The sequence below is a fragment of the Schistocerca cancellata genome, chromosome 9 (genome assembly GCF_023864275.1).
Source record: "Schistocerca cancellata isolate TAMUIC-IGC-003103 chromosome 9, iqSchCanc2.1, whole genome shotgun sequence".
Lineage (NCBI taxonomy): Eukaryota > Metazoa > Arthropoda > Insecta > Orthoptera > Acrididae > Schistocerca > Schistocerca cancellata.
The window spans coordinates 469,022,090-469,033,609 of NC_064634.1; positions in this window are offsets into that span (position 1 = coordinate 469,022,090).

Sequence of the window (11,520 nt, forward strand, 5' to 3'; positions counted from 1 at the left end):
GTTTCATCGTCAATATGAAGCTCCATGGGTTACAGTAAACACCCAGTGGTGCGTCGCAATCTAATACTGGCCTCTCAGGAAAGGCACGTATACAGACTGTTTAAAGAATTGCCCCTTGAACGAAAGTCGGCATTGTGCCTACTATATTCAATCCCGATGCAATTTTTGTGTTTCATCGTCAATATGAAGCTCCATGGGTTACAGTAAACACCCAGTGGTGCGTCGCAATCTAATACTGGCCTCTCAGGAAAGGCACGTATACAGACCGTTTGAAGCATTGCTCCCTTTGAACGAAAGTCGGCATTGTGCCTACTATAATCAATCCCAATGCAATTTCTGTGTTTCATCGTCAATACGAAGCTCCATGGGTTACAGTAAACACCCAGTGGTGCGTCGCAATCTAATACTGGCCCCTCAGGAAAGGCACATATACAGACTGTTTGAAGCATTGCTCCCCCTGAACGAAAGTCGACATTGTGCCTACTATATACAATCCCGATGTAATTTCTGATTTTCATCGTCAATATGAAGCTGCGAGGATTACAGTAAACACCCAGTGGTCGGTCGCAATCTAATACTGGCCTCTCAGGAAAGGCACGTATACAGACTGTTTGAAGCATTGCTCCCCCAGAACGAAAGTCGGCATTATGCCTACTATATTCGTTCCCGATTCAATTTCTGTGTTTCATCGTCATTATGAAGCTCCATGGGTTACAGGTAACACCCAGTCGTGCGTCGCAATCTAATACTGGAATCTCAGGGAAGGCACGTATACAACTGTATGAAGCATTGCTCCCCCTGGACGAAAGTCGGCATTGTGCCTACTATATTCAATCTCGATGCAATTTCTGTGTTTCATCGTCAATATGAAGCTCCAAGGGTTACAGGAAACACCCAGTGGTGCGTCGCAATCTAATACTGGCCTCTCAGGAAAGGCACGTATACAGACTGTTTGAAGCATTGCTCCCCCTGAACGAAAGTCGGCATTGTGCCTACTGTATTCAATCCCGATGCAATTTCTGTGTTTCATCGTCAATATGAAGCTTCATGGGTTACAGTAAACACCCAGTGGTGCGTCGCAATGTAATACTGGCCTCCCAGGAAAAGCACATATACAGACTGTTTGAAGCATTAATCCCCCTGAACGAAAGTCGGCATTGTGCCTACCATATTCAATCCCGATGCAATGTCTGTGTTTCATCGTCAGTATGAAGCTCCATGGGTTACAGTAAACACCCAGTGGTGCGTCGCAATCTAATACTGGCCTCTCAGGAAAGGCACGTATACAGACTGTTTGAAGCATTGCTCCCCCTGAACGAAAGTCGGAATTGTGATTACTATATTCAATCCCGATACAATTTCTGTGTTTCATCGTCAATATGAATCTCCAAGGGTTGCAGTATACACCCAGTCGTTCGTCGCACTCTAATACTGGCCTCTCAGGAAAGGCACGTATACAGACTGTTTGAAGCATTGCTCCCCCTGAACGAAAGTCGGCATTGTGCCTACTATATTCAATCCCGATGCAATTTCTTTGTTCCATCGTCAATATGAAGCTCCAAGGGTTGCAGTAAACACCCAGTGGTACGTCGCAATCTAATACTGGCCTCTCAGGAAAGGCACAAATACAGACTGTTTGAAGCATTACTCCCCCTGAACGAAAGTCGGCATTGTGCCTACTATATTCAATCCCGATGCAATTTCTGTGTTTCATCGTCAATATGAATCTCCAAGGGTTACAGTAAACACCCAGTGGTACGTCGCAATCTAATACTGGCCTCTCAGGAAAGGCACGTATACAGACTGTTTGAAGCATTGCTCCCCCTGAACGAAAGTCGGCATTGTGCCTACTATATTCAATCCCGATGCAATTTCTGTGTTTCATCGTCAATATGAAGCTCCATGGGTTACAGTAAACACCCAGTAGTGCGTCGCAATCTAATACTGGCCTCTCAGGAAAGGCACAGACTGTTTGAAGCATTGCCCCCTTGAACGAAAGTCGGCATTGTGCCTACTATATTCAATCCCGATGCAATTTCTGTGTTTCATCGTCAATATGAAGGTCCATGGGTTACAGTAAACACCCAGTGGTGCGTCGCAATCTAATACTGGCTTCTCAGGAAAGGCACGTATACAGACCGTTTGAAGCATTGCTCCCCCTGAACGAAAGTCGGCATTGTGCCTACTATATTCAATCCCAATGCAATTTCTGTGTTTCACCGTCAATATGAAGCTCCATGGGTTACTGTAAACACCCAGTGGTGCGTCGCAATCTAATACTGGCCTCTCGGGAAAGGCACGTATACAGACTGTTTGGAGCATTACTCCCCCTGAACGAAAGACGGCATTGTGCCTACTATATTCAATCCCGATGCAATTTCTGTGTTTCATCGTCAATATGAATCTCAAAGGGTTACAGTAAACACCCAGTGGTGCGTCGCAATCTAATACTGGCCTCTCAGGAAAGGCACGTATACAGACTGTTTGAAGCATTACTCCCCCTGAACGAAAGTCGGCATTGTGCCTACTATATTCAATCCCAATGCAATTACTGTGTTTCATCGTCAATATGAAGCTCCAAGGGTTACAGTAAACACCCAGAGGTGCGTCGCAGTCTAATACTGGCCTCTCAGTAACGGCACATATACAGACTGTTTGAAGCATTGCTTCCCCTTGACGTAAGTCGGCATTGTGCATACTATATTCAATTCCGATGCAATTTCTGTGTTTCATCGTCAATATGAAGCTCCAAGGGTTACAGTAAACACCCAGTGGTGCGTCGCAATCTAATACTGGCCTCTCTGTAACGACACGTATACAGACTGTTTGAGGCATTGCTCCCCCTGAACGAAAGTCGGCATTGTGCCTACTATATTCAATCCCGATGCAATTTCTGTGTTTCATCGTCAATATGAAGCTCCATGGGTTACAGTAAACACCCAGTTGTGCGCCGCAATCTAATAATTGCCCCTCAGGAAAGGCACGTAAACAAACTGTTTGAGGCATTGCTCCCCCTGAACGAAAGTCGGCATTGTGCCTACTATATTCAATCCCGATGCAATTTCTGTGTTTCATCGTCAATATGAAGCTCCAAGGGTTACAGTAAACACCCAGAGGTGCGTCGCAGTCTGATACTGGCCTCTCAGTAACGGCACATATACAGACTGTTTGAAGCATTGCTCCCCCTTGACGTAAATCGGCATTGTGCATACTATATTCAATCCCGATGCAATTTCTGTGTTTCATCGTCAATATGAAGCTCCAAGGGTTACAGTAAACACCCAGTGGTGCGTCGCAATCTAATACTGGCCTCTCTGTAACGACACGTATACAGACTGTTTGAACCATTGCTCCCCCTGGACGTAAGTCGGTATTGTGCCTACTATATTCAATCCCGATGCAATTTCTGTGTTTCATCGTCACTATGAAGCTCCAAGGGTTACAGTAAACAGCCAGTGGTGCGTCGCAATCTAATACTGGCCTCTCAGGAAAGGCACGTATACAGACTGTTTGAAGCATTACTCCCCCTCAACGAAAATCGGCATTGTGCCTTCTATATTCAATCCCGATGCAATTTCTGTGTTTCATCGTCAATATGAAGCTCCATGGGTTACAGTAAACACCCAGTGGTGCGTCGCAATCTAATACTGGCCTCTCAGGAAAGGCACGTATACAGACCATTTGAAGCATTGCTCCCCCTGAACGAAAGTCGGCATTGTGCCTACTATATTCAATCCCGATACAATTTCTGTGTTTCATCGTCAATATGAAGCTCCATGGGTTACAGTAAACACCCAGTCGTGCGTCGCAATCTAATACTGGCCTCTCAGGAAAGGCACGTATACAGAATGTTTGAAGCATTGCCCCCTTGAACGAAAGTCGGCATTGCGCCTACTATATTAAATCCCGATGCAATTTCTGTGTTTCATCGTCAATATGAAGCTCCATGGGTTACAGTAAACACCCAGTGGTGCGTCGCAATCTAATACTGGCCTCTCAGGAAAGGCACGTATACAGACCGTTTGAAGTATTGCTCCCCCTGAACGAAAGTCGGCATTGTGCCTACTATATTCAATCCCAATGCAATTTCTGTGTTTCATCGTCAATATGAAGCTCCATGGGTTACAGTAAACACCCAGTGGTGCGTCGCAATCTAATACTGGCCTCTCAGGAAAGGCACGTATACAGACTGTTTGAAGCATCACTCCCCCTGAACGAAAGTCGGCATTGTGACTACTATATTCTATCCCGATGCAAATTCTGTGTTTCTTCGTCAATATGAAGCTCCATGGGTTACAGTAAACACCCAGTGGTGCGTCGCAATCTAATACTGGCCTCTCAGGAAAGGCACGTATACAGACTGTTTGAAGCATTGCTCCCCCTGAAGGAAAGTCGGTATTGTGCCTACTATATTCAATCCCGATGCAATTTCTGTGTTTCATTGTCAATATGAAGCTCCATGGTTTACAGTAAACACCCAGTTGTGCGCCGCAATCTAATAATGGCCCCTCAGGAAAGGCACGTATACAAACAGTTTGAGGCATTGCTCCCCCTGAACGAAAGTCGGCATTGTGCCTACTATATTCAATCCCGATGCAATTTCTGTGTTTCATCGTCAATATGAAGCTCCATGGGTTACAGTAAACACCCAGTTGTGCGCCGCAATCTAATAATGGCCCCTCAGGAAAGGCACGTATACAAACTGTTTGAGGCATTGCTCCCCCTGAACGAAAGTCGGCATTGTGCCTACTATATTCAATCCCGATGCAATTTCTGTGCTTCATAGTCAATATGAAGCTCCAAGGGTTGCAGTAAACACCCAGTGGTGCGTCGCAATCTAATACTGGCCTCTCAGGAAAGGCACGTATACAGACTGTTTGAAGCATTCCTCCCCCTGGACGTAAGTCGGCATTGTGCATACTATATTCAATCCCGATGCAATTTCTGTGTTTCATCGTCACTATGAAGCTCCAAGGGTTACAGTAAACACCCAGTGGTACGTCGCAATCTAATACTGGCCTCTCAGGAAGGGCACGTATACAGACTGTTTGAAGCATTGCTTCCCCTGAACGAAAGTCGGCTTTGTGCCTACTATATTCCATCCCGATGCAATTTATGTGTTTCATCGTCAATATGATGCTCCATGGGTTACAGTAAACAGCCAGTGGTGCGTCGCAATCTAATACTGGCCTCTCAGGAAAGGCACGCATACAGACTGTTTGAAGCATTACTCCCCCTGAACGAAAGTCGGCATTGTGCCTACTATATTCAATCCCGATGCAATTTCTGTGTTTCATCATCAATATGAATCTCCAAGGGTTACAGTAAACATCCAGTGGTGCGTCGCAATCTAATACTGGCCTCTCAGGAAAGGCACGTATACAGACTGTTTGAAGCATTGCCCCCCTGAACGATAGTTGGCATTGTGCCTACTATATTCAGTCCCGATGCAATTTCTGTGTTCCATCGTCAATATGAAGCTCCAAGGGTTGCAGTAAACACCCAGTGGTACGTCGCAATCTAATACTGGCCTCTCAGGAAAGGCACGTATACAGAATGTTTGAAGCATTGCTCCCCCTGAACGATAGTCGGCATTGTGCCTACTAAATTCATTCCCGATGCAATTTCTGTGTTTCATCGTCAATATGAAGCTCCATGGGTTACAGTAAACACCCAGTGGTGCGTCGCAATCTAATACTGGTCTCTCAGGAAAGGCAAGTATACAGACTGTTTGAAGCATTACTCCCCCTGAACGAAAGTCGGCATTGTGCCTACTATATTCAATCCCGATGCAATTTCTGTGTTTCATCGACAATATGAAGCTCCATGGGTTACAGTAAACACCCATTTGTGCGCCGCAATCTAATACTGGCCTCTCAGCAAAGGCACGTATACAGACTGTTTGAAGCATTCCTCCCCCTGGACGTAAGTCGGCATTGTGCCTACCATATTCAATCCCGATGCAATTACTGTGTTTCATCGTCAATATGAAGCTCCAAGGGTGACAGTAAACACCCAGAGGTGCGTCGCAGTCTAATACTGGCCTCTCAGTAACGGCACATATACAGACTGTTTAAACCATTGCTCCCCCTGGACGTAAGTCGGCATTGTGCCTACTATATTCAATCCCGATGCAATTTCTGTGTTTCATCGTCAATATGAAGCTCCAAGGGTTACAGTAAACACCCAGTGGTGCGTCGCAATCTAATACTGGCCTCTCAGGAAAGGCCCGTATACAGACTGATTGAAGCATTACTCCCACTGGACGTAAGTCGGCATTGTGCCTACTATATTCAATCCCGATGCAATTTCTGTGTTTCATCGTCAATATGAAGCTCCAAGGGTTACAGTAAACACCCAGTGGTGCGTCGCAATCTAATACTGGCCTCTCAGGAAAGGCACGTACACAGACTGTTTGAAGCATTGCTCCCCCTAGACGTAAGTTGGCATTGCGCCTACTATATTCAATCCCGATGCAATTTCTGTGTTTCATCGTCAATATGAAGCTCCAAGGGTTACAGTTAACACCCAGTGGTGCACGCAATCTAATACTGGCCTCTCAGGAAACGCACGTATACAGACTGTTTCTAGCATTACTCTCCCTGGACGTAAGTCGGCATTGTGCCTACTCTATTCAATCCCGATGCAATTTCTGTGTTTCATCGTCAATATGAAGCTCCAAGGGTTACAGTAAATACCCAGTGGTGCGTCGCAATCTAATACTGGCCTTTTAGGAAAGGCACGTATACAGACTGTTTGAAGCGTTACTTCCCCATGGACGTGAGTCGGCATTGTGCCTACTATATTCAATTCCGATGCAATTTCTGTCTTTTATTCTCAATATGAAGCTCCAAGGGTTACAGTAAGCACCCAGTGGTGCGTCGCAATCTAATACTGGCCTCACAGTAACGGCACATATACAGACTGTTTGAAGCATTGCTCCCCGTGGACGTAAGTCGGCATTGTGCCTTCTATATTCAATCCCAATGCAATTTCTGTGTTTCATCGTCAATATGAAGCTCCAAGGGTTACAGTAAACACCCAGTGGTGCGTCGCAATCAAATACTGGCATCCCAGGAAAGGCACGTACACAGACTGTTTGAAGCATTGCTCCCCGTAGACGTAAGTTGGCATTGCGCCTACTATATTCAATCCCGATGCAAATTCTGTGTTTCATCGTTAATATGAAGCTCCATGGGTTACAGTAAACACCCAGTGGTGCGTCGCAATCTAATACTGGCCTCTCAGGAAAGGCACGTATACAGACCGTTTGAAGCATTGCTCCCCCTGAACGAAAGTCGGCATTGTGCCTACTATATTCAATCCCAATGCAATTTCTGTGTTTCACCGTCAATATGAAGCTCCATGGGTTACAGTAAACACCCAGTGGTGCGTCGCAATCTAATACTGGCCTCTCAGGAAAGGCACGTATACAGACTGTTTGGAGCATTACTCCCCCTGAACGAAAGACGGCATTGGCCTACTATATTCAATCCCGATGCAATTTCTGTGTTTCATCGTCAATACGAATCTCCAAGGGTTACAGTAAACACCCAGTGGTGCGTCGCAATCTAATACTGGCCTCTCAGGAAAGGCACGTATACAGACTGTTTGAAGCATTACTCCCCCTGAACGAAAGTCGGCATTGTGCCTACTATATTCAATCCCGATGCAATTACTGTGTTTCATCGTCAATATGAAGCTCCAAGGGTTACAGTAAACACCCAGAGGTGCGTCGCAGTCTAATACTGGCCTCTCAGTAACGGCACATATACAGACTGTTTGAAGCATTGCTCCCCCTTGACGTAAGTCGTCATTGTGCATACTATATTCAATCCCGATGCAATTTCTGTGTTTCATCGTCAATATGAAGCTCCAAGGGTTACAGTAAACACCCAGTGGTGCGTCGCAATCTAATACTGGCCTCTCAGGAAAGGCCCGTATACAGACTGATTGAAGCATTACTCCCACTGGACGTAAGTCGGCATTGTGCCTACTATATGCAATCCCAATGCAATTTCTGTGTTTCTTCGTCAATATGAAGCTCCAAGGGTTACAGTAAACACCCAGTGGTGCGTCGCAATCTAATACTGGCCTCTCAGGAAAGGCACGTACACAGACTGTTTGAAGCATTGCTCCCCCTAGACGTAAGTTGGCATTGCGCCTACTATATTCAATCCCGATGCAATTTCTGTGTTTCATCGTCAATATGAAGCTCCAAGGGTTACAGTTAACACCCAGTGGTGCACGCAATCTAATACTGGCCTCTCAGGAAACGCACGTATACAGACTGTTTCTAGCATTACTCTCCCTGGACGTAAGTCGGCATTGTGCCTACTCTATTCAATCCCGATGCAATTTCTGTGTTTCATCGTCAATATGAAGCTCCAAGGGTTACAGTAAATACCCAGTGGTGCGTCGCAAACTAATACTGGCCTTTTAGGAAAGGCACGTATACAGACTGTTTGAAGCGTTACTTCCCCATGGACGTAAGTCGGCATTGTGCCTACTATATTCAATTCCGATGTAATTTCTGTCTTTTATTCTCATTATGAAGCTCCAAGGGTTACAGTAAGCACCCAGTGGTGCGTCGCAATCTAATACTGGCCTCACAGTAACGGCACATATACAGACTGTTTGAAGCATTGCTCCCCCTGGACGTAAGTCGGCATTGTGCCTTCTATATTCAATCCCAATGCAATTTCTGTGTTTCATCGTCAATATGAAGCTCCAAGGGTTACAGTAAACACCCAGTGGTGCGTCGCAATCAAATACTGGCCTCTCAGGAAAGGCACGTACACAGACTGTTTGAAGCATTGCTCCCCCTAGACGTAAGTTGGCATTGCGCCTACTATATTCAATCCCGATGCAATTTCTGTGTTTCATCGTCAATAGGAAGCTCCATGGGTTACAGTAAACACCCAGTGGTGCGTCGCAATCTAATACTGACCTCTCAGGAAAGGCACGTATACAGACCGTTTGAAGCATTGCTCCCCCTGAACGAAAGTCGGCATTGTGCCTACAATATTCAATCCCAATGCAATTTCTGTGTTTCACCGTCAATATGAAGCTCCATGGGTTACAGTAAACACCCAGTGGTGCGTCGCAATCTAATACTGGCCTCTCAGGAAAGGCACGTATACAGACTGTTTGGAGCATTACTCCCCCTGAACGAAAGACGGCATTGTGCCTACTATATTCAATCCCGATGCAATTTCTGTGTTTCATCGTCAATACGAATCTCCAAGGGTTACAGTAAACACCCAGTGGTGCGTCGCAATCTAATACTGGCCTCTCAGGAAAGGCACGTATACAGAATGTTTGAAGCATTGCCCCCTTGAACGAAAGTCGGCATTGCGCCTACTATATTAAATCCCGATGCAATTTCTGTGTTTCATCGTCAATATGAAGCTCCATGGGTTACAGTAAACACCCAGTGGTGCGTCGCAATCTAATACTGGCCTCTCAGGAAAGGCACGTATACAGACCGTTTGAAGTATTGCTCCCCCTGAACGAAAGTCGGCATTGTGCCTACTATATTCAATCCCAATGCAATTTCTGTGTTTCATCGTCAATATGAAGCTCCATGGGTTACAGTAAACACCCAGTGGTGCGTCGCAATCTAATACTGGCCTCTCAGGAAAGGCACGTATACAGACTGTTTGAAGCATCACTCCCCCTGAACGAAAGTCGGCATTGTGACTACTATATTCTATCCCGATGCAAATTCTGTGTTTCTTCGTCAATATGAAGCTCCATGGGTTACAGTAAACACCCAGTGGTGCGTCGCAATCTAATACTGGCCTCTCAGGAAAGGCACGTATACAGACTGTTTGAAGCATTGCTCCCCCTGAAGGAAAGTCGGTATTGTGCCTACTATATTCAATCCCGATGCAATTTCTGTGTTTCATTGTCAATATGAAGCTCCATGGGTTACAGTAAACACCCAGTTGTGCGCCGCAATCTAATAATGGCCCCTCAGGAAAGGCACGTATACAAACTGTTTGAGGCATTGCTCCCCCTGAACGAAAGTCGGCATTGTGCGTACTATATTCAATCCCGATGCAATTTCTGTGTTTCATCGTCAATATGAAGCTCCATGGGTTACAGTAAACACCCAGTTGTGCGCCGCAATCTAATAATGGCCCCTCAGGAAAGGCACGTATACAAACTGTTTGAGGCATTGCTCCCCCTGAACGAAAGTCGGCATTGTGCCTACTATATTCAATCCCGATGCAATTTCTGTGCTTCATAGTCAATATGAAGCTCCAAGGGTTGCAGTAAACACCCAGTGGTGCGTCGCAATCTAATACTGGCCTCTCAGGAAAGGCACGTATACAGACTGTTTGAAGCATTCCTCCCCCTGGACGTAAGTCGGCATTGTGCATACTATATTCAATCCCGATGCAATTTCTGTGTTTCATCGTCACTATGAAGCTCCAAGGGTTACAGTAAACACCCAGTGGTACGTCGCAATCTAATACTGGCCTCTCAGGAAGGGCACGTATACAGACTGTTTGAAGCATTGCTTCACCTGAACGAAAGTCGGCTTTGTGCCTACTATATTCCATCCCGATGCAATTTATGTGTTTCATCGTCAATATGATGCTCCATGGGTTACAGTAAACAGCCAGTGGTGCGTCGCAATCTAATACTGGCCTCTCAGGAAAGGCACGCATACAGACTGTTTGAAGCATTACTCCCCCTGTACGAAAGTCGGCATTGTGCCTACTATATTCAATCCCGATGCAATTTCTGTGTTTCATCATCAATATGAATCTCCAAGGGTTACAGTAAACACCCAGTGGTGCGTCGCAATCTAATACTGGCCTCTCAGGAAAGGCACGTATACAGACTGTTTGAAGCATTGCTCCCCCTGAACGATAGTTGGCATTGTGCCTACTATATTCAGTCCCGATGCAATTTCTGTGTTCCATCGTCAATATGAAGCTCCAAGGGTTGCAGTAAACACCCAGTGGTACGTCGCAATCTAATACTGGCCTCTCAGGAAAGGCATGTATACAGACTGTTTGAAGCATTGCTCCCCCTGAACGATAGTCGGCATTGTGCCTACTATATTCATTCCCGATGCAATTTCTGTGTTTCATCGTCAATATGAAGCTCCATGGGTTACAGTAAACACCCAGTGATGCGTCGCAATCTAATACTGGTCTCTCAGGAAAGGCACTTATACAGACTGTTTGAAGCATTGCCCCCCTGAACGAAAGTCGGCATTGTGCCTACTATATTCAATCCCGATGCAAATTCTGTGTTTCTTCGTCAATATGAAGCTCCATGGGTTACAGTAAACACCCAGTGGTGCGTCGCAATCTAATACTGGCCTCTCAGCAAAGGCACGTATACAGACTGTTTGAAGCATTCCTCCCCCTGGACGTAAGTCGGCATTGTGCCTACTATATTCAATCCCGATGCAATTACTGTGTTTCATCGTCAATATGAAGCTCCAAGGGTGACAGTAAACACCCAGAGGTGCGTCGCAGTCTAATACTGGCCTCTCAG